The sequence below is a fragment of the Hyperolius riggenbachi genome, chromosome 1 (genome assembly GCF_040937935.1).
Source record: "Hyperolius riggenbachi isolate aHypRig1 chromosome 1, aHypRig1.pri, whole genome shotgun sequence".
Lineage (NCBI taxonomy): Eukaryota > Metazoa > Chordata > Amphibia > Anura > Hyperoliidae > Hyperolius > Hyperolius riggenbachi.
The window spans coordinates 395206651-395231708 of NC_090646.1; the positions used below are offsets into that span (position 1 = coordinate 395206651).

General features: G+C 43.0%; 1 protein-coding gene across 14 annotated transcripts in view; it reads right to left on the reverse strand.

The window, feature by feature from the left end:
* Positions 1-25058, reverse strand: part of LINGO2 (leucine rich repeat and Ig domain containing 2) — a 2118418-nt gene that overhangs the window by 497379 nt on the left and 1595981 nt on the right. For all 14 annotated transcript variants that reach the window (XR_011020638.1, XM_068234694.1, XM_068234712.1 and 11 more), the window contains one exon: positions 22266-22327. The gene's annotated coding sequence lies outside the window, so the exon portion shown is untranslated. The remainder of the gene's footprint in view (positions 1-22265; positions 22328-25058) is intronic.

Genomic DNA, 25058 nt, shown 5'->3' on the forward strand with positions numbered 1-25058 from the left:
GCTGAATTTGTCTTGTTGGGGGCCTCATGATTTGTTGGGGGCCTCATGATTGCTGAATTTGTCTTGTTGGGGGCCTCATGATTGCTGAATTTGTCTTGTTGGGGGCCTCATGATTTGTTGGAGGCCTCATGATTGCTGAATTTGTCTTGTTGGGGGCCTCCTGATTTGTTGGGGGCCTCATGATTGCTGAATATGTCTTGTTGGGGGTCACATGATTGCTAACTGCGAGACTATGGGAAAAGCTGAATCCTTATCATATGAGACAATAGCATTAAACCTACTTTTTTAGCGTTTTAAAACAGAAAATAAAACTGGGAGGTTCTAAAAAATTGAATACATTTTTCAGGAGTAGGATGGATGAAATTGTTTATCTTCACAGTTTATTTTCAACTTGGATTTTCCATAATGTTCATGTATGAGTTAAAACGTTTGTACAGTATTTAGTTTAAATTGCTGTTGCCACTTTGCGATAGATAAGTGACTTTTGGGTTGCAGTTTGGGCACTCGGCCTCCAAAAGGTTCACCACCACTGTCCTAATCTGATGTCCCAGCATTGCTAGGTTCATGTAAATTTGTCTCCACCCGTTACCACACCTATATTCTGGTCCATGGCCCACCCATTTTTTGGTGCGGCGCGATAAGCACGCCGCACAACGTGATCGTCATATTTTTGGCACGCTAGCTGCAGTGTGCTGAATTCTGCTGCCTACAGTATGTACAGTATACGCTGTTCTCTAGTGCTTGCACTGTGTGCTGATTTACCTCCAGTGTGTACAGTGTAAGGTGTTACTCTGTGCCTTTATTGATTGTAAACCAGCTGTATTGTATGCTGATCCCTGCTACTTTCAGTATGTACAGTATTAGCTGTAAAGCCTGGTACACACATACAATTTTGATTAGCCAATTTTAGCTCTGTTCATAAAATTCATTGTCTGTTGGCCCACTTACTGCACGGGGGTGGGAAATTGGGGGTCAGTGATTGACCAATCAAAATTGTATGTGCGTATACATCTTTGATCTATGCCTATATTGATTGTAAATGATCGAAATAAAGGACAGGGGGCTCCGTCCAATATTTCGATGGGCAGGCCCGTTATCCGTAGCTTACACCGCTGCTAAGTTCATGTACATTTGGCCCCACCCATGGCCACGCCCACTCACCGCATGGTCACGCCCATTTTTTGCCACCTGGTGCCCACAGGTGCCACTGATCTCCAAGGACCCTAGAAACGCCCCTGCTGAGAAGAGAAGTCGCCTAAGTCACAAAAGTGTTCAGTACCTCACCTTTATCAAAATGAATGAGGCATGGATCCCGGAGGGCTACTGCCTGCCCGCAGACTAAGTCGCTCCCCACACAGCATCTCTGCCTGCAGGCTGCTTGACTGCCTTCTCCGTCACCACCAACAGGGTCCAGGACTCCAGGTGGATTCCTTAATTTTTACGGCAGCTGCTTGCAGCGCTATACTAATTTTTCTGGTGCGTGTACATGCCTGCCTAATTTTTCTGCCTGCACTGCAGCTGCAACAACAATGGTGTTGCTTCATTGTGGACAGACCATATTTGATCAGCTGGACAGTCACTGTTGTTCATCACTGAGTGACCACAGCCCGATAACCATATGGGCTTGAAAACCGCCACTGCTAACACTTAGCACGCTTTTGTGAATCAAGCCTTATGTGATTTATGCCCTTGAAACGCTGCTTTACGTTAAATCCAGATTTTTTCCCTGGGACTTTTGGCATGTATCCCACTCCGCCATGCCCCCCTCCAGGTGTTAACCACTTGCCGACCGCACACTCATAACGTGCGTCGGCAAAGTGGCAGCTGCAGGACCAGCGACGCAGTACTGCGTCGCCAGCTGCAGCCTAATTAATCAGGAAGCAGCCGCTCGTACGAGCGGCTGCTTCCTGTCAAATCACGGCGGGGGGCTCCGTGAATAGCCTGCGGGCCGCCGATGGCGGCTCGCAGGCTAGATGTAAACACAAGCGGAAATAATCCGCTTTGTTTACATTTGTACGGCGCTGCTGCGCAGCAGCGCCGTAAGGCAGATCGGCGATCCCCGGCCAATCAGCGGCCGGGGATCGCCGCCATGTGACAGGAGACAGCCTGTCACTGGCTGCACAGGACGGATAGCGTCCTGTGCAGCCCGCTTACCAAAGGGGGCCAGGTAGGAGAGGGAGGGGGAGCATTTCGCCGCGGAGGGGGGCTTTGAGGTGCCCCCCCCGCCAGCCACTCGCAGGCAGCAGAGATCAGACCCCCCCAGCACATCATCCCCATAGGGGGGAAAAAAGGGGGGCAATCTGATCTCCCTGCCTGCACCCTGATCTGCAGAGCCCACCCAGCACAGATCAATCAAACTAGCGCTGGTCCTTAAGGGGGGGTAAAGGGTGGGTCCTCAAGTGGTTAAACCCCTTGAAACATCTTTTCCATCACATTTCTGGCCAGCATAAGTGTTTCTAGTTTTCAAAGTTTGCGTCCCCATTGAAGTCTATTGCGGTTCGTGGAAGTTCGCACGAACCGAACTTTTGAGGAATTTCGTGAACCCGGTTAGTGAACCATAAATCGGAGGTTTGAGCCATCTCTAGTAGGGGTCAGATTGTGAGCTGTTGCCTCTTTCCATTTGTGTTTAGTGTCCTGCAATCATGACCTTTATATGTTAGATGGATCATAGTGCTGAGAGTGTATGTAAAGGGAGTGGTATTAAGTTACAGTGATGGGATTGCGTATGGATGGAGTGTGCGGGTAATGTGAATGTGTGTGGGTAGGCATTGCATTTGTCAGGGGTGTAGCTAAGGGTAGGCAAGAGAGGGCAGTGATTTAGGGACACTCAGTGGCTGCCTGCAGCCGCTGGCAGCATATCTACCAAGTTGCACAGAATGAACAATTATCCTGCAGCTTCTTCCACTCCGCCCAACCAGAGAAACTAGATACAGCAATGGAGGAGAGCATGTTTTGCTGGGTCTGGGTGGAGCCCCTCCCTGCCCAAAAGATGCCTGCCCCACCGGAGAAACTGAGCTGAGGAGAATGTGTGGCTGGCAATGAGAGCTGCTGGGAGTGTGGACATCGCTGTTACCCATGTAAAGGAAAGCTACTGGGCATGCAGCAGCCATTCGTTCCAGGACAAAGGTCTTGAATAGACTTGAGGGCGCAGGCGGTCAGAGGAGGGCATTACAAGCACTGCAGGCCTAACCATGTGGAAGGTGACACTAGAACCGTCTTTGTCCCCGGGTGCTGAAAACCCTAGCTATGATCTGGCATGTGGAGTGTGTGGTGACGAATTGGATTAACATGGAGTGTGTGGGGTATGGGTGCTGTGGCTGTTTAAAGGGTGCATAATGGGTGGTACTTAATTTTGAGGGCAGTTCCTCTTCTTTAGACACTGCTGAAGGCTGACCACCACTGATCGCATGCTGCCAGTGCTGACTTCAGCTTGAATAATGGCATCTTAGATTTAGAGACATGTGCCTTTGCAAACTTGCTAGACTTCAGCTGGATTTTTTTCTTAAAAATTGCTTATTTATGTTCCACCCAAGTTATATTCATGCTTCAGAAGGCTACCACTGGATATGTTAGCTTTAATAAGATATAAATTGATAACAACTAACAAGGCGCCTCAGCATCCAATCTGACATATCTTGAGCCTGACCAGAAGGTGCACCCAGAGAGGTTAGTAATGCAGCCTTCATAACTGGGAGGAATGTGAGGGCCTTTATACAGCAAGGGTTACTTTGTACACTTAGAATTGTGACACTCAAAGAAGATCTGTGATGAATTTACAGCACATTAAAATAAACATATTACCGTTTCCCCCTTTATTCCCCCTCTTTATTTCTCCTATTTTCACGACTCCCCGTTGCCAATAAATAATTTAATTAATAAAATATAACTTTTAACCACTTTACCCCCGCCCGTACGGATTTCTCCATCCCTTTTTCCATCCTTTAACCCCCAGGGACGGAGAAATCCGTACTTTGCGCACTCCCGCCGCTGCCCGCGCTCCCGCTCGTAAACACGCCGCTCGCCCGGAGATCAATGAACGGGAAAATCCATTCCCGTTCGTTGATCTAAGCCCCGCAATGATCCGCTGCTCTCCGATGAGCAGCGCGATCATTGTGAAAAAAAAACCACTTACCCAGCCTCCTAATACTTCCGGACTCTTGGAGGTCGCATTAAACAAAAAGTTACTGTGGCCATCTTGTGGCCAAATAGTAAAACTACACCCTAAACATGTTTCACATACAAATAAATTACTTTTACACAAAAAAATTAACTAATTACCTCCCACACTCCCAATTTTTTTTTTTTTTTTGTAATTAAAAAAAAATTAAAAAATGTACAATAAAAAAAAATACAAAAATAGTTACCTTAGGGACTGAACTTTTTAAATATTTATGTCAGGAGGGTACAACACTGTTACTTTATAAACTATGGGCTTGTAATTAGAGATGGACGCAAAACTGAAAAAAATGCACCTTTATTTCTAAATAAAATATTGGCGCCAAACATTGTGATAGGGACATAATTTAAATGGTTTTATAACCGGGACAAAAGGGCAAATACATTTCATGGGTTTTAATTACAGTAGCATGCATTATTTAAAAACTATAATGGCCGAAAACTGAAAAATAATACATTTTTTCCCAAATTTTTCCCAATAAAACACATTTAAAATAAAATAATTCTTGGCATAATGTCCCACCTAAAGAAAGCCTAATTGGTGGCGGAAAAAACAAGATATAGTTCATGTCATTGCGATAAGTAATGATAAAGTTATAGACGAATGAATGGAAGGAGCGCTGAAAGGTGAAAATTGCTCTGGTGGTCAGGGGTAAAACCCCTCAGTGGTGAAGTGGTTAAACCTTTGGTCAAGATGGCTGCAATGTAAAGTGCTTCCAGGTGAGTACACAGTCTCCCTGTACTGCTGTGCATGAGAGCTGAGCTGTGTTATAAATCACCTTTTGCTCCGGCACCAGCAAACTCATAAGCAAGAGTTGCAAACACGACTCATCACAGCCAGCAGGAGATAGACTTTCTTAGACGTCTTCAAAGTTTGATGGAGTTTATTAAGTACACAGATATACAGATACTCATCTCTACATGTCGGTACATCTTAGCGAAGCAATCGTTCTTTAAGTCCATTTGCATTACAAGCTCTTGACTAACCTTCCTCCTGAATATTAGTCAGGTTATCTTCTTTCTATACTAAGTTGCGTCTAAACTAAATATATACAGCATGCAAGATAAACCAACGAGACATAAATAAATATATATAAGTAAAGGGTTCTAGCCAGTAGATAGAAAGCAAGAGTGCCCTCTGTTGGCAACTCATGACCTTTAATACTGACCAGGAAAGAGTTAACTGTGTCATCATCTGAACCATCTATGATTGGTTCAGATCCCTTGTGATGTCCTGATACACACCTACTCACTTAATATTTTATTAGCCCCCATGCTCCAGTTGCAGGAATGTTATGTTTTATAAATATGGCCTATGTTGATTGTTCCCGTAGTCCATTTGTCTGGGGCAGTGTAGGCCTAAGACCTTGGACTAGGAACATCTTCTCAGTATCTGCTTGTATCATCTGCTTCAAGCAGACACTGAGATGCTTCTGCCTGCATCACGAAAAACTCTATTTAAAGGTATACTCTGCGAACAAGCCTTTTACCTAAAACTCAGTCCAGATAACTGAGGCCTACTTAAATTATAACAAGCTGAGCTGAAGCCACACCAGGAGGATCTCCTCCCTGCTTTCAGCCTCACTGGAGCGAGGCAGATCTTCCCCCTGCTAGCTGGAGCTTGCAGAAAGGTTAGGGATGACTCATCAGATGATGTGCAGCAGGGGGAGGGAGAGGCAGATAACAGGGAGGAACAGCTGCTGTATTGTCTGCCTCTTCCTGCAGCACAACAACAACAACTAGAAAGGAGCAGAAGAGAGACAGCACAGCTCTTTCTAAACAAGACAAGGGAAAAAAGATTTGTACTTATGAAAGGAACATATCTCTCCATTTAAATTGCATTTTGAAAAAGGGCCACAGAACCCCTTTAATGAGGTTAAATAGTCTGCCTCCCAAAAGTATCAGTACTTTCAGCTGGCCTGCAATTAAACAGACATGGCTTTTGTGGCTAAAAAGGTGCACCGTGGCACTGCTTAAAGTGACACAGTAGTGAAAGGGATACCTTTTTCAATCCTATGACATTAGCATTTTCCAGTTCAGGCCAATAATATAACATAGAAAAACTTGGCTGCCTCTAGGGGGTGCAGTTCCTGGATAAAATCCAGCACAGTGTCACCCTCTTTAGGTCAAACTGACACTTTGATTGCCGGTGGCGGTGGCCCATCCTCTGCTGCTGTGCCACTTAATTTAAATATTATAATGTCACATTTGAGCTCACCACTAGGGGATCTACACCGGCATGGCTTCAGCACATATGGATCAAAGTGTTGTACAAAGCGTGACACTTTGATCCCCTCCAACACAACGCTGCAACATACAATCATGCAATTACACTGACGCATGTACAATGGGGCGGAGCTGCAGTGTGCAAGCTGGCACCGATCCAGACTCTGCTGATGCTGGGCCACCTCCTTGCTCTAGTGTGAGGAGGTAGAAACACTACCAGATCCCCACCGCTCTACACTCTGGTAATCACCCACATCCCCTCCGCACACCGGGAAAAAAACGTGCTGGGTGATGTGGGTGACTGCTAAAGTGGATTGGAAAGGGTTAAGGCTGCCACATATTTTTCTCTTTAAAGAATTAATATTGCCTGGCTGTACTGCTGATCCTCTTCCAGAACAAGTATGCAGATCAACTAGCTGCTCTAACCAACCTTTGGACCACGCTGCCAGCATGCTTGTTTCTGGTGAGTAAGCTGAAGCCACAAGATCAATAAGTCAGCCAGGAAACTGCATTATTTGAAAGGAAACAAATGCATGGTGGCGTAGTGGTTAGCGCTCTCGCTGTGCAGCGCTGGGTCCATGGTTCAAATCCCAGCCAGGTCAACATCTTCAAGGAGTTTCCCGTGTCTGTGTTGGTTTCCTCCAGGAACTCCGGTTTCCTCCCACATCCCAAAAACATACAGATAACTTAATTGGCTTCCCCCTCAATTGGCCCTAGACTATGATAAATGCACTACACAATACATACATAAATTATGAGCCTCTCTGAGGGACAGTTAGTGACAATATATTCTGTACAGTGCTGTGTAATATGTTGGTAATATATATATATATATATATATATATACTGAAATAAATAAAAAACACAGCTGCCTCCATATCCCTCTCACTAAATGGGCACTTTAAGCAGAAGAGAAGTTCATAGGTTTGCAGCGCAGAGGAAGTGGATGGAAGAAATCTATTAAGCCTCTTTCAACATTTCCATGGACAAGCAATGCTCAGTGCCTATATTTACAGAATGTTAGTTGAACCATCCTTCATAATCTTTCAGACACCAGTGAAAATATAGGGCTGCCTTTATTTTTACAATTATCCCCTCATACATAAGATATTAAAACCGTAATAGAATTCTTTTGGAAATAATGACAAATTTATCATCTTCAAGTACATCATTATAGGCTAGTTATTCCTAAGACCTGAAATAGATGACTGATAAGCAATTCCCGGAGGGGGGAAGTTTTGCAACTGATAATGACCACGTCCGGAAATTCTAGTCACTTCAAAGATCTAATCTCACTAACAACTCTAACACCATTTTAATTGGAAATTCCATAACCAAAAAAGGCTATTTATTAAGTAAATTAATTTCACACTCAAGACAGTTGGTTGCTATTGTAGGCGATCTGCTGTAAAGAAAATCTATTTATAGGAAAAATACTAAACCATATCAAAAGTCAAAGGCTTTTCTATATGGAAGCCTGAAGTTCTACAGCAATGTTAAGGGTTGGTCACTATTACGGTAATATAAGAGGATTAACTGTGCTTGAAGCAATGAAATAATTGCAGTAAAAGAAACTGACCAGTGACGCTTCTTTTGACAAGGTAAAGCTGCCATTGTTCACTCCATGCATGGGAGTCATGTTGTGCTTGTGTTACATAAAGGGTAAGTTCAGCAGAACATTTATCCTTGGGAAGGAATTATATGTTGTGTACATTTCTGGACTTGGTGTTCTCTATAATTTTGTCATTATTCGAAAGCTGCGTGTTGCCTCTTCCTTTTCTTTTGCCTGGACATCATAGACAAATATTGTACAAAAAAGGAAGCCTTGAATTAGATTACAGTAGGTTTCAAATATTTCCAAATTTCCATGTGATCCTGCAGGATAAACTTATTTCCTTAGTTGATAACTGTACAGGAAAGGTGAGCATCCTTGTCTAGCCTTCATTGCTCTCCATTTCATTGGATAGAAGCTCTGTCCTCCTTGCTATTCCAGGTCACAGGAAAGGAATTGTTGTGAGCTAATCTTCCTGTGTCCTCTCCCTGGAGTGCATTCTTTATATAAAGAATCCAGGAGGGAGTCAGTGACACTGTCAGCAGCTCATAGTGGATATTCCCCGCTAAACAGAGAATGCATTCCATGCAGAGAGGGCAAACTGGAGGTTTAGCTTAAAAGAGGTCCCTACAGATAAGCACACCCTAAGCAGAATCCAGCTGCCTCTGATTCTTTGCACATAAGCCCTGTGTACAATTATACAGCTCTGACACTGTATTTTGTCCTTTGGTGGGGAAGGAGGAAGATAGCAGAATAAAACAGCAGTAGCTGGGTACAAACAAGCCAAAAAAAGAAGCTGAATGATCTCTATTTTTATTATTTATATAGTGCTGTACAGTATATTATCTTGCCACTTAACTGTCCCTCAGAGAGGCTCACAATCATATCCCTACCATAGTCTATGTACAGTGGGATGCAAAAGTTTGTGCAACCTTGTTATTCGTCATGATGTTACTGTATAAATCGTTAGTTGTTGTGATAAAAAATGTCAGTTAAATATATAATATAGGAGACACACACAGTGATATTTGAGAAGTGAAATGAATTTAATTGGATTTACAGAAAGTGTGCAATAATTGTTTAAAGAAAATTAGGCAGGTGCATAAATGTGAGCACTGTTGCCATTTTATTGATTCCAAAGCCTTAAGAATTAATTATTGTATCTCAAATTGGCTTGGTAAGCTCAGTGACCCCTGACCTACATACACAGGAGAATCCAGTTATGAGAAAGAGTATTTAAGGAACTCCAATTGTAAGTTTCCCTCCTCTTTTAATTTTCTCTGAAGAGTAGCAACATGGGGGTCTCAAAACAACTCTCAAATGACCTGAAGACAAAGATTGTTCACCATCATGGTTTAGGGGAAGGATACAGAAAGCTGTTTTAGAGATTTCAGCTGCCTGTTTCCACCGTTAGGAACAAATTGAGGAAATGGAAGACCATAGGCTCAGTTCAAGTTAAGACTCAAAGTGGCAGATCAAGAAAAACCTCAGATGTACAGAAGCGACAAATGGAGAGAACAGTCAGAGTCAACCCACAGACCAGCACCAAAGACCTACAACATCATCTTGCTGCAGATGGAGTCACTGTGCATTGTTCAACCATTCAGCACACTTTACACAAGGAGATGCTGTGTGCGAGAGTGACGCAGACGAAGCCTTCTCTCCGCACACAGCACAAACAGAGCTGCTTGAGGAATGCTAAAGCACATTTGGACAAGCCAGCTTCATTTTGGAATAAGGTTCTGTGGACTGATGAAACTAGAATTTAGTTATTTAGCATTCCAAGAAAAACACCTGCTACCTACAGTAAAATATGGTGGTGGTTTCATAATGCTGTGGGGCTGTGTGGCCAGTGCAGGGACTGGGAATCTTGTCAAAGTTGAGGGATGCATGGATTCCACTCAGTATCAGTAAATTCTGGAGACCAATGTCCAGGAATCAGTGACAAAGCTAAAGCTGCTCTGGGGCTGGATCTTTCAATGAGATAGCGACCCTAAACACTGCTCAAAATCCACTAAGGCATTCATGCATAGGAACAAGTACAAGGAGATAATTCATCTTCTGCTTAAAATAACTATTCAGCACTCTGCAATTAAAAATGACTAGTCTAAATCACTCTGCGTATATTTCTGCTTGCTGGTGGTCTAAAAGGCATTTTGTTGATAAGGTGTGAAAAATTAGGAGAAAAAGTGAATTGTATAAGGACCAGTAGCGTCTTACCCAGACAGGTCAAAGGTGCTAACGAAAAATATCTTAAAGGGAACCTTACCCGAGTAAAATTATTCAAAATAAACACATGATGTATCTGCAAATTAATATTACATACTAACCTCACTGTCAGTTCCTCTCAGAAGCTCCCCATTTTTTTCTTTCCAGTTCTGACACGATTTTGTCAGAACTGAAATATATCAGTTGCTATCAGTTAAACATCAAATGCTGTCAGTTATAACTGAAAGGACAGCTGATGTGCAAGATAATGTCTATATTTCCCTATGGCTCAAGTGGGCGATATTACAGTTTGTGTGCTGGCAAGGAAGCTGTTATGGGGTAATGGCCATTTTCAAGATGGAGGACAGAGAATTCCATTGATCACAGTGGACAAACAGGACGCAGGAGAGGAGAAAGACATTGATGAGTAGACTACACAGGAGGTAAGCATGACTTGGGTATATTTATTTTGACTTTTAATTTTTAGTTCAGGTTTGCTTTAAGCTATCCCATAGGGGTGTTTCGCACTGTGCCACCCTCTCAGAACAGTATTGATATCAAAAGTACCATAACATTTCTGATATATTGTTTATCAATTTTGGTCTATGATATATGATTGTCAATTTCTCCAGGAAGTGCTCATCCAAGGTCAGACACTTCCCCGGATAACTGCAGGTCTGGATATCATTGCTTGGGTTATGTCAACATCCCTGTACCAAAAAACAAAAGACTATATTTTTGTCTTGCACAATCACCTATTTATCTAAGATATGAAAACATTATAAACAAGTAATTGGTTTAAAAATTTACCAGAAGCACATTCAGAATTAGTTTTATAAGAAGTACATTCATTCAAAATGAGTACGAAATATTTTCCTACTTCTCCATATTGGCACTTCTCAAGAACTGAGCCAAACATTCACACCATAAAGACTGAAATCCAGATTGTGGAGGTGAATTGGCAAATCTTCATTGGAGCTGATTTTAAGAAGGTTTTTCATCTGTGCAGAAAAAATATGCAATTGGAAACCTTTATTTGACAACAGATCCTGAAAATCCTTTGTCTGGCACCAAACGCACATAATCTACTTCTGATACCGTGGCTTAAAAACGGCGATCATTTTCATTTACTGCAAGAAGACATTATAGTTAGAGGCGTACAATAACTTTGAATTCAGAATAGTTTACTCGCGTCTCATATACCGTACTTAGCCTGGAAATCAAATAGAGTCAGTGGTTGTCCTATCCCATAGTGAGTACAAATGCTTGGCAAGTACCCTCATGCAAGCTTGCCAGCAGGATAGCCGGGGGATTAAACCAGGATGATGATTGTTAAACAGATGAAACACTTATGTATGGTTGTACACTACACTGGACAATTTCCGATAGCCATTTTTGTTCCAAACACACCAGCGCTGGATCCAGATTTCCCTGATACAAAGTGACACTAATTGCAGTATGTGCCTTCGCATGCCAAGAATTCCAATGTGATTAAATTCACAAAGCACAGTGTGACTGCACCATGCAGCCATTTGGAATACACTTTAAAGGGAGCATAAGCTGATAAAAGTTTACTTAGTTCTACACTATGCTCTTTGCAAACACGCTCTCTACAAGCATCTTTGTGATGTCTACAACATAGCAGCATCTTCACAAATTCATTAGTATGGTGTACAGATATATTTAGAGCTAAATAATGAACTCCATGCTTCACAAGCTCAGATTAATCAGAATGTTGATAAGCAAATAAAAGTATAGTAATGAATTAGCAGACAGTAAAACACTGTCTGCTGTCTCCAAATTATGGAAATGCATTCAAGACCACACAGTACCTTTATGTGGTGTAAATATAGAGAGGGATCTATAAAATAAGCAGGTCAGGTTTTCTAACAGATACCAGCCCATTATTGTAGACCTTTTAGAAAAAAACACCACTGTGGTCCCTTTGTGTAAGTGTTCTTGTACTTTGGTATTACTTAATCTGGTTTTGGAAAAGGGTTCTAACAAGTTCAGCACCAATGGTTTGGACAAAGTGTAAGTGTTGGGCTCAGTTTCATTTACTTTGTAAGCTAAGCTATATATTTACAGTACATGCCTTCTTCAAACAGAAGGTATTTGCAATTATACAGCTTAAAGGGGAACTGAAGAGAGAGGTATATGGAGGCTTCCATGTTTATTTCCTTTTAAGCAATACCAGTTGCCTGGCAGCCCTGCTGATCCTCTGCCTCTAATACTATTAGCCATAGCCCCTGAACAAGCATGCAGCAGATCAAGTATTTCAGACTTTAAAGTCAGATCTGACAAGACTAGCTGCATGCTTATTTCTGGTGTTATTCAGATACTACTGCAGAGAAATAGACCAGCAGGGCTGCCAGGCAACTGGTATTGATTAAAAGGAAATAAATATGGCAACCTCCGTATACCTCTTACTTCAGTTCCCCTTTAATGTGAGCATGAAAGATCCCCATCACTGCTGGATAGCCCTGCTTTTGTTTATGATTTTCAGTGATTGCCCATCCTCTCCCCTTCCCGCACTTACTACTTGTTACCTAACTATTAAAATTTAGTATAACCATAACTAACCCCCCTTTTAGTGCCTAACCGTAACTTCGTAACACAATCCCTAATATTAAGTGCTCCTATTTCCTGGCTCCTAGACTTTATGTTCCCACTGAACCACTTCACCCCCAAAGGTTTTTACCCTAACAGACCAGAGCAAGTTTAACCTGTCAGTGATCTTCCCTTTCATTCACCAATAACTTTATCACTACTTGCCACAATGAAATGATCTATATATTGGGATTTTTTTTTTTGCCACCGATTAGGCTTTCTTTGGGTGGTAAATTATGCTAAGAAATATTTTATTCTAAATGCAATTTAATGGGAATAATAGAAAAAATGGGGAAAAAAATGGTGTGGGAACTTTTACAGGTACAGGTAAGTATTTCTGGTTAATTAAGAATAATAAAATACTTTACTCGTTGTTGCATTTTTATTTCATTTAAGCCTTTGTGGAAATGGGTAAGGGGTACTTTGTACTCCTATACTCATTTCTCCTTGGAGGGGGTGGGCATCTGGGGGTCCCCTTCTTAAAGGGGTCTCCTAGATGCCACCATGAACTCTCCCAGGGAGTCATTGCCCCCATCTCTTCCTGGGGCACCGGAGGTGGGGAAGAGCCCCTTGTCCATGGATTGGACAAGGACTCCGGGTGGGAGGGGAAAACTTGGCCGCCCCTCTCCCTCAGAGCTCTCCCATACCATGGACCATGTGGGCTGGTATAGCTCAGGGTACGAAGCCCCAGTCGGCTGGAGCTCTGCACTCTGACTAGGCTTGGGAGGGGGGACCCCACAGCATTTTTTTTTATTTTCCACACTCTGAACAAAAAAAAAATATTTTAAATTTTTTTAAAAAAAAATATTGTTTCCCCCTATCTTTTTAACATATCCTGCAAATTTGGTGTTGCTAGGATGTAAAGGGCCTTTGCTATTAACTGCTAAAGTCGGGAATGATTTCATTAAGAACTGTAATTTTCCACGTTTAAATGTATACATTTTTCCTTTGAAATTTTAAAATCGATTTTCTCAAAAAGTATAAGGTCTTTTTGAAACAAAAAATCCCCCCTTTTTCACAATTCTCTTCTTAACACACCCTGCAAATTTGGTGTTTATGGCATTTAAAAGGGCTTTGCTATTAACCGTTAAAGTTGGCGGGTTTTTAATCATGAATCACGACTCGTGATTCGTGATTATATGCAGTTATTTGACTTAAAAGCGAACTCGAGTCAGATATCTGTTACGTGATCACGAGTTAATTTGAAAGTGGACGGAGCCGAATTCATGATCACTCGAATCGTGATTGGGTGTATCCGAGCAAGCCTGGTGCTAAGCTCTAATGTTGTAGGGCTGCCTACACCACGTGTCCTGGGATCTCGGGCTGGCGTCCTTCAATTGTGGATGTACACGTCCCGCCGGGCGACCGCTAAATGGAGCCCTCCACCCAAATGCTGCTAGGACAGACTCTCGTTTAGATCAAAGCACTTGTGGACCAAACGGAGCATTGGGAGGAATGGTCCCAAGGGGGTAAGACCCATCCATTGGTGATAATGATGTACTCGAATTATTACTTAGCTGAATTATACAGCTAAGTAATTGCGGATTGCTACTATAGCTGAATTGGGCTGAATTGCATCGCATATATCTCATGTCAGCAAGGATACATATCAACATATGTCTTAAGGGGGCCCCCCCAACTAATATGGACACTGGCACATGTGTGTGTGTGTAGTGATTGTGCGGATGCAAGTGATATGCTAAGTTTATTCTCCGGCCAGAGATTTGTTAATGTAAAACTGCACTGCCTAGCACTTTAACTATTTTGCTGCAGCCAGCGTTATAGCTAATTCTGCCTTAGTCACTTCTTTTAGTAGCATTGAGGATATGTAGTGTTCCACTATCCTGTTTAATCTATGAGGGAAGGAGGGTGAGTAGACAAATTTTGTATCTCTAATAAAGAATTGGTATACTAGTGGAGGCCTTGTGACTCATCTTTTCATTTATTAGCTACAGCTCTTCCAGGAAAGGCAGGCAGCACAGTTTGGCAGTAAAGTGTGGTAATCATCATTAGTTTGGTCACTTCTAGTGGCTAAGCCAGTGTTTATGCCCATTGTTCATTTTCTGCCACTCTGTGGTGAGTAGAAAGAGTTGAGAGCAAAGTTTGAGCACATCATCTATGATTGCTTACCATAAATTGCATCACTTATATGAGTTATATGAGTGGACTATATCTCATGGCACGCATGGACATGGCACCACTGGACAAAGCACTGCAGCAGCTTCAGGTGGTCCTCTTCTTCCTCCTCTGTCTCCTAACCTTGTCTAAATCTATCATGTAAAATCCTCTCTCCCTTTTTCCCTCTGAACACTGGACTGGTGATAGCAGCCACACCTTGGTGCAGGCCTCTCATTATCAACAGTATTCTTGTAATGTGTCACCCACTGCCAGGCCTTTGTCCCTGAATTAATTCAGAGCAAGTGCCCCACCTTACCTGTCCCGGCCCTGCACCAGCATGTAGGATGGAGTGTTACCCTGTTACCCTGAAAGCAACAAGGTGCGCCTCATCACAGATTACTGGAACAGCAGATAGAGGATGGGCTGGTACATCAGCATGGTGCCCAGTGAGTCACCCTTCAAGGTGCTAGAGAGGATAACATAAAAATAAGTAGCACTTGAATTGCAACCTCCTCTGGTCCTGCATCTATATGCTGCACCAGTGCAGCTTTAAAAAACGAGTCCTCAACTTGCTTCTGTTCATGTATTATTGTCAGTTTTATGTTTAAGTAGAGCCTATGACTAAAAATGGTCTTGTTATCAATGGTCAATGTATCCACAATAATGTGACTCCAAGCTTCACCATACAGGAAGAAGTCCTTTTATTGTTCATTGCAAACTGGAAGTATGCATAGGTGGCACAACATTTCCAAGTCAGGGAGGACACTCAATCATTGTGCCAGCCTTAGCTATGTATTCTGCCAGTTTTCTGTGAACAATTCAAGGAATTTTCCTGAATGGTAGACATTATTGTGGATACATTGGTACATTTTTGGAGAGGGTGTAGTTGGGGGACACCAAATTCTAAACATTTTTATCAAGCAAATCTAAAAATAAAATAATTATACATACCATTAAACACAAAAACAGTAAATCATTAAAGCGGACCCAAACCAAACATTTTTTAAATTCAAAATATTTAGTTGCACCACTTTTTTTTTTTTTTTTTTTTTTTTTTTTTTTATCAATCAATTTTTTATTGAAATAAGAAAAGACAAATACAGTAGCAAATTATATAAAACATAGGTACTATTAGAATAGCAAGCAGGATGAATACAGTTATCTTCACAATGAACGCAAGTTATACAGGGGAAAGGTTCTCAAGCCATAGTGACATAGTTCACCCTGTAGATCCAATAGGCTCGCTAATCCATGTATAATGACGAACATAAAATAAGATGTATAATATGGCAGGACTTCCATATTAGGAAAAAACATACAAAAACAAACAACACAGACTTATAACCGACCAAATAGTTAAGTCACTAACACAAACCAACAGATATTAAAATATAGTGAACACATCCCAAACCATCCAAGCTAATCAAAAGGTATTCCATAAACAACAAAAAAATTATGGGGGCTTACGATTACGTGATTGGAGCCACAATGTCATATCCCAGTCCTCCCATGGACCCCACAGCTCGCCATGTGCCTCGATATTATCATGGCTTCTGGCCGTTAGATCTTCCAATCTCCTAACATCATTAATCTTATCTATTAATATTGTTTTACTAGGAATCGTTGTGGATTTCCAAAATTGGGCAATTAACCTCTTTGCTGCAGATAATATATGTAACATAAGCTTCCACCGTTTACGAGGGAGATTCTTAACAGGAAGGCCTAGAAGTGCGTTAAGCGGATGCAGGTCTATATGGGATTCAAAAACTTCTGAAATGAGTAATGAAACAGTCTCCCAAAAAGGTTTAATTAGAGGACAGTCCCAGAAGATATGCATCAGCGAACCCACCTTGTCCTTACACCTCCAACAAGTTGGTGAGGTATTTGGGAACCAACGGTGTAATTTGTCTGGAGTCCTGTACCAGAGCAAAAGAATTTTATAATGGTTTTCTTTGTGGATTGAGCATTGCGTGGATTTAGCGATAGACTGCCAGATCTTGGACCACATTGGAGCTGTATAGTTGCACCACTTTGACGCATACAAAGATAAATAAACACTCCTTCAAGCCTATGAGAATTTCAGTTCATGCTTTTCACCCTTCTCTTTTCAAAACTAGGGTTATACAGGTGGCAGCCATTAGCAATTCCTCCTTTGCCGGACACCACCTACTCCACCAGTTTGCCGAATTCTGTCCCGGCAATTTGAAAGGAAGGGAGGGGTTCCTCCAATAAATGTTAAATATTTTATATTTGTCATCATGCATCTGAAAAAAGGATGTTATTCATTATTATAATTTAGAAAATAGATTTTATTTCTGAAATCTTGTATTTTTAATTTGGGTCCACTTTAACCCCCTTGGCGGTATGAAAAATACCGCCAGGGGGAAGCGCAACAGTTTTTTTTAATTTTTTTTTTTTTTATCATGTAGCGAGCCGAGGGCTCGCTACATGATAGCCGCTGCTCAGCGGCATCCCCCCAGCCCCGCCGATCGCCTCCGGCGATAGGCGATCAGGAAATCCCGTTCAAAGAACGGGATTTCCTGGAGGGCTTCCCCCGTCGCCATGGCGACGGGGCGGGATGACGTCACCGATGTCAGCGACGTCGGGACGTCATTGGGAGACCCGATCCACCCCTCGGCGCTGCCTGGCACTGATTGGCCAGGCAGCGCTCGGGGTCTGGGGGGGGGGGGGGCCGCGCGCCGCACCGGATAGCGGCGATCGGGCGCGCGGCGGCGGCGATCGGGGTGCTGGCGCAGCTAGCAAAGTGCTAGCTGCGTCCAGCAAAAAAAAAATTAAGCAAATCGGCCCAGCAGGGCCTGAGCGGCACCCTCCGGCGGCTTACCCCGTGTCACACACGGGGTTACCGCTAAGGAGGTTAAGTCAATATGTGATTCAAGGTGCTGAAGACAGCCCAGCAAAATCAATAAAAAGCATCCAGCACTTTGCCGAAACCAACCTTTCAAACACTTTTGCCAGTTAGTTAAGCACCCCAGGAGAGTTGGCATTCCCATAGGTATCAGGGACATCCTATATAATAATTTTGAAGTGTCTCTGCGTGCCTGCACTTCCTGTGTGTGCGTGTGTGTCTGTGCTTTGCGCTACTGCGCACGTGCAGCACGGACACCCTTTGCACAGGGAACAGGACAGGCAGGCGTGTGCGCACATGTACGCTGACTGTGTGCGGCGGTGGCGGCGGTCACAGGGAAGGGGAGGGAGGGGAGGTAGTTAACACACAGACCTAGAGCCCATTTTTAAATGGGCTTAGGTCCACTAGTTAGGTTTATAGTTCTATAACTTGTGTCTGATGCAGGTACCACATGGCACTGACAGGCAGAGGTATTTTTATCCCGACTGATTGAATCACACCCTTATTCTGCTAAATTGTCAAATGAAATCTGTTATTTGTGAACTACATGAGAAGAAACAACTCCCTATAGGGCACCATGCAATAGATTTACTTAAAGGTTAATCAATAAAATGAGCATGTTTATTGTTTTAGTCTCAGCATGTACCCCACCTGGACCATTTCTTGAAGAGATATTGAATGTAGCATGTTATAAAGTAAGCATAATGTGAAAAATAAAGAAAAACAACTTTTTTTGACTCATTCTCAAATTTCAACATTATGTGTTCATATTGATCAAAAGTCACATTTTCAATTACATTTTTTCAAGACAAAGAAAAAAAACAAAGTGATTTTTCCATATTCAATGATCACTATACAGGACTCAACAACTCAAGCAGTAGGAGGATTTTGCTAACTGTAGTGCTTGACGTGTAGGTCTATGCATGGCTGAAACAATACATATCAGATACAGATCTTGCATGGCAACAAGTAAAACATTTTCCAAGGGCATTTTGAATACTTCAATAGTCTACAAATGTGTATTCAAAACTAATATTAATATTGTCAGAGTTTCCTATTATGCCAATAGTATTATACCAATAGTATTAGAACAATGAATGAGTTTAAAGGGGCACTATGGCGAAAAATGATGTTTTATAGCCACTGTACTATGCCTAGCTGTTTGTAGAGCATAGTGGCTTACATGTAGTGAGGCACAGGGGCTTTTTTTTTAAACACTGACATCACCTTGTATACATTATCAGTCACGTCGGCAGAAGTACCTTTCCGACGCCACTTAGCCTGTTCCATGTAGTTGTAGGGAGGCAACTTTCCCTGTTGCTGTAACTGACGTTACAGTTTTCCCCTCTCTGCAGCGCTGGAAGGTTTGTTCTAAATTTCAACTGCACGATCGTGCAGTTATAGTGATCCCCCCATGAGCCGTAAAGAGTAGTAGCTGATGTGCTGTGAGGGGAGTGGAACGCACCCTCCCTCTTACGTGGGACGCATGTGAGGAGGACTGTGGAAGAAAGCATCATCATTACAGATGACGCTGCCCGGCAAGGACCCCTGTAGCTGAAGCTGGCATTGAAACGGACACCTAATGTTGTCCGTTTCAATGCCAGCTTGCCTTCAGCTACAGGGGTCCTTGCCGTTGTCCGTTTCAATGCCAGCTTCAGCTACAGGGGTCCTTGCCGGGCAGCGTCATCTGTAATGATGATGCTTTCTTCCACAGTCCTCCTCACATGCGTCCCACGTAAGAGGGAGGGTGCGTTCCACTCCCCTCACAGCACATCAGCTACTACTCTTTACGGCTCATGGGGGGATCACTATAACTGCACGATCGTGCAGTTGAAATTTAGAACAAACCTTCCAGCGCTGCAGAGAGGGGAAAACTGTAACGTCAGTTACAGCAACAGGGAAAGTTGCCTCCCTACAACTACATGGAACAGGCTAAGTGGCGTCGGAAAGGTACTTCTGCCGACGTGACTGATAATGTATACAAGGTGATGTCAGTGTTTAAAAAAAAAGCCCCTGTGCCTCACTACATGTAAGCCACTATGCTCTACAAACAGCTAGGCATAGTACAGTGGCTATAAAACATCATTTTTCGCCATAGTGCCCCTTTAAAATATTGAAAGAGCAAGGCATTATCTTAAAGAGGCACTTAAGAAGACAAAAGAGGCATATATAACCAAATGCATTGAATTATTCCTTTTACGGTAATTTTCCTGCTTTCTGCATCAGAAACAATTTTTCCTTTGCTGTATATTGAATGCAGCCCTGCCCTTCAAGTTATGTTTAGCCTAGGTTGTTTAGTTATGTGGACCCCCCCCCCCCCCCCCCAAAAAAAAAAACATTCTGGAAGACCAGATATATTTTGTACTGTAAAGAACTCTCAAGACAAGAACATTCACCTGACACGGCTAACGATATTACCACCTGTAATACATTTTGTAATGTAAAACAGGGTGAGGAAAGATTTGGCAGTGGCCAAACACTGACTAAATAATTTATAAAGTAATATCATAAAGAATATGCAATTTTATTTATAAAGTTATTTCCACTACAGTTCCTCTTGAGGCCAGTTTCACACTGCACAGTGGCGTAGCCAAGGATCTGTAGGCCCCGTTTCAAGTTTTACATTGGGGCCCCCCAAGCATGCTATAGATAACAATTGATACGGCGCACCAAAACCTGCCAATGGCAACTACAGTGTCAGAGGTCCAAGAAGGGGATGGGGAACAGCTTGTTAATAATTACTACTATTCAAAGTATCTATAGAAGTTATTATTATGAGCACAGGACCAATAGAGAGCTAATACTGCAGTTGAGGCGGGGCCCCTCTGGCCCAAGGGCCCCGATGCGGTCGCTACTTCTACACCCCCTATTGCTACGCCCCTGACACTGCATATTAGCGGCGCTGTGCGGCAGCCTCACCGCACCGCCAGAAATAGGCCTTCAGGGAATACCGTGTTACTAAACAGTATTCCCTGGGTGGCATCCGGCCAAGCAAGAAGTGATGCTCACTTCCTGTTGGCCAAGCGACCACATGCGAGGAAGTGTATTTTTAAAAGATACGCTTCCGTGCCTGTGCAATGTGTAAAACCTGTGGCCGGTGTTTACACTTACACGTGTCGCCATAGACTTAAATGAAGCAGAGCAATGCAAGTACGACGGGGACGTAGTTTTGGAAGCGCGTCAGATTGAGGACTTCTGGCGCACCGCGACGCAGGTAATGTGCTTTTCCCATAGGTTATCATTGGAGTGCGGTAGCAGTGCATCAATTTGATGCACCGCACCACCCCAGTGTAAAAGGGGCCTAAATGTATCATAGCTAAAGGTTACAAATGACAAACCTTATCATGCAGGAGTGTAATAAATGATAGTAATAAATATTACTGTTACCCATAAAACAAATGTTGTAGCTGTTGGATATTGTTAGTTTTTGTGGGCATTGAATAGCCCTATTTTGCTTTACACCATTTGTTTTTAAACCCCTTGGCGGTATGAAAAATACCGCCAGGGGGCAGCGCAGCAGTTTTTTTTTTTTTTTTTTTTTAAATCATGTAGCGAGCCCAGGGCTCGCTACATGATAGCCCGCCCAGGGCCCGCCCGCTTCGATCAGGAAATCCCATTCAAAAAACGGGATTTCCTGGAGGCCATGGCTGGGACGTCATTGGGACTCCGGATCTAACCCTCGGCGCTGCCTGGCACTGATTGGCCAGGCAGCGCACGGGGTCTGGGGGGGGCCGCGCGCCGCACCGGATAGCGGTGATCGGGCACGCAGCGGCAGCGATCAGGGTGCTGGCGCAGCTAGCAAAGTGCTAGCTGCGTCCAGCAAAAAAAAAATTATTTAAATCGGCCCAGCAGGGCCTGAGCGGCACCCTCCGGCGGCTTACCCCGTGTCACACACGGGGTTACCGCTAAGGAGGTTAAAGGGAACCTGAAGCGAGGAAAATTATTTAAAATAAACACATAATGTAGCTGCAAATAAATATAACATACTAACCTCACCGTCAGTTCCTCTCAGAAGCTCACCATTTTCTTGTTACAGTGATCCCTTCCAGTTCTGACAATATTTTGTCAGAACTGAAACATACCAGTTGCTGTCAGTTATATATCAGCAGCTGTCAGTTACAACTGAATGTGCATGGTAATGTCCATGTTTCCCTATGGCTCAAGTGGGTGATATTACAGTTTAACAGTGTGCGGACCAGAAAGCTGTTATGGGGTAATGGCCATTTTTAAAATGGGGGACGGAGAAATCCATTGATCACAGTGTACAAATGGGATTCAGGAGAGGAGAAAGAGATGAAGGAGTAGACTACACAGGTGGTAAGTATGTCCTATGTATGGTTATTTTGAGTTTTTATTTTCAGTTCAGGTTTTCTTTATGTAAACTCTTACAGAAACCTTTTCAGAACATTTGACAAATGCAATTTATTACTGACTATGGAAATAAATACTCATAGCTGATAATTCAACTTCATTTTATTGCTTAGCAATTAATCAAATTACACTGCTCACCTAGTCTGTAGGAAACGTGATGATCTTTCTGTAGTTTACCCGTTCCAGCCAGTGTAAACAGCCTAGAAAGAAAAAGAAATATATAGGGATGAGACTTGTTTGTACATACATAGAATATCACATTAGCTACCTTTACAGCAACACTCCCCTAAGCATAACCTCACCTGACCTTTGAGACCTCTGAAACTAATAAAACTTACCTAAAGGCATCTATAGCAGCCCATACACTCAGCCGATTTTCTGGCCGACCGATCGACCCCAATCGATCGATCGATCGATCGATCGATTGCAAATCGGTTGGCCAATCGACCGATCGACGGCCGATTTCGATGGATTTCGATGGATTTCCATCGAACTTGCAGGGTGGAAAATTTAGGTCGATCTGATGAGATTGCTTATCAGTTTGCATTGGCCTTAATGGAAATCTGATGGCAAAAAAATGCCATCAGATCGAATTTCAATAGATTTTAAACTGAAATCTATTGGAATTCTATCCTGGTAAAAAATGTTCTAAAAACGCATCAGATAGATCATCAGATGCATTTCTTATCTATCTGCTGCCAATCTGACGAGTGTATGGGCACCTTATGACAGCTTTGTTCATATTTACTCATTGTCTGTTTCACGTGCTTTGTCCTTAGGAAAAAGTCAAGTGGCATATAAAGTATTTGTTTCCAATCATTAAGATTTTTTTTTTCAAAAAAGTCAGCACCCTATCACCATATTTATAAAAGTCTGAGCGTGTTTGTTTTACTAGTTAAAATACATTAAACTGAAGAACAAAGTAAATAATGGAAAGATTACACAAAATGCTGTATAATGTAGTGCACATGACAGGCAGAGTTAATTATCTGCTGCAAAGCACTGTTGCTGATGTTAGTAATTCCCCTAGGTCTTGTATGAGCTTGGAGGCTTGATTAGTTCATGTGGTTGGCCATTTTTTTTAAAACCACTTTATGCCATAGGCTAAAGAGTTAAAATGTGCATGCGCGTGCATGCTCACGCATGAGCACAAGCGCCCCCGTGGTACATGTGCACTTTTACAGAATGAACATTTATATAAATGTCCTATTTGCACTACTGGTGAACAAATAGGATGTTCATAAATGTCAATTTTGCCTAAAGTGGTTTACCAGTGTTTATTAGCACTTTCTGAAACTTGCATACTAACATCATGAAAGAAATAGCTTACAGTAGCTAGGTTTTTATAGTCAAATTGTGTAGTTCCGCTCTTACAAAACTAGTAAGGTTTTACATATAGTTGTTTTTGTTTTTTTTTGTCAGGAAATTAAGCAATGCTCCATACAAAGGTATGTACAGAAGGATCCGCAAACCAAGCAGTGGTAGAAAACGCTGGTATTCTTTATTCAACAATTCCACATGGCAGAATGCAATAAAATCACAAGGTTCAACTGACGCGTGTCGGGCTTACAGTCTGCCTTAGGGGTTGATTCACAAAGTCGTGCTAACTCATAGCACGGCCGCTCATCGCACGCTATAACAAATTGTTTGCGCGCGTTCACGTGGCACAACGCATGCAAACATTTGTTATATGTAAACCGAGCGTGAAGCATAGCGCAGCCGTGCTATGAGTTACCACGGTTTTGTGAATCAACCCCTTAAAGTCTACCTGAGACAATGGGGATAGAAGAATTTAGCCTGAGGCTTCTTCCATTGCCATGAACACCTTGGGCTCCCTTCCCAGCTCCACTTGTCAGCTATCCATTTAATTAGTAAAGCTTCGGTCGCGTCAGTTGGGCTGTGCATGCATGGCCCGGCTGTGCACGTCCCCTCCTTGCACTCCCGCAGCTGGTAGCATTCTGCGCATATGTAGGACTTTCTGGGGCTGAAAGTAAGTATACATTTTTCTATCCCCATTGTCTCAGGTTCCCTCTAAACATCTCAAGATGATCTGGAACCTTGAAAGCATCTTTTCATAAAAACACAAACGATCCATGAACTAGGTGCAGAGACAGGGACGTAGGGGCCACAGTCACAGCAGTCGCCTGTACGACCAGGCCCAGGGCCCCTGAGGGGCCCGCTCGTCCTCCTCACATGCTGCTGCTGAGGGGTCATCAAATACTCACTTCGCCACAACCCACGTGCTGCATCAGCCGCTGATGGTCCATGCCGCTGCGTCCCCCCTCTGCCTGGCTACCCTGGTTACCTATATTGAGGTAATTATTCCTGACTATCTATACTGAGGCATCTATCCCTGGCTATCTATACTGAGGTACCTATTCCTGACCAGTGGCGTAGCTAAGGAGCTATGGGCCCCAGTGCAAATTTTACATGGGGCCCCCCAAATCACTCTATACATAACAATTGATATGACGTACCAAAACCTGTCAAGGACAACCACAGTGCCAGAGTTGCAAGAAGGAAATGGGGAACAGTGTGTTAAGGATCACTACTATTCAAAGCATCTATTGAAGTGATTATTACCAGCACAGGACCAATAGAGAGCTAATACTAATACTAAAAGCTAATACTGTGATAGAGGGTGGACCCTTCGGGCCTCTCTGGCCCAAGGGCCCCAATGCGGTCACTACCTCTGCACCCCGTATTGCTACGCCACTGCTCCTGACTATCTATACTGAGGCATCTAATCCTGGCTATCTATACTGAGACACCTACTACTCCTGGCTATCTATACAGAGGTACCTATTCCTGGCTATCTATACGGAAGCACCTACTTCTAGCTATCTATACCGAGGCACCTATCCCTGGCTATCTATACCAAAGCACCTATCCCTGGCTATCTATACCGAGGCACCTATCCCTGGCTATCAG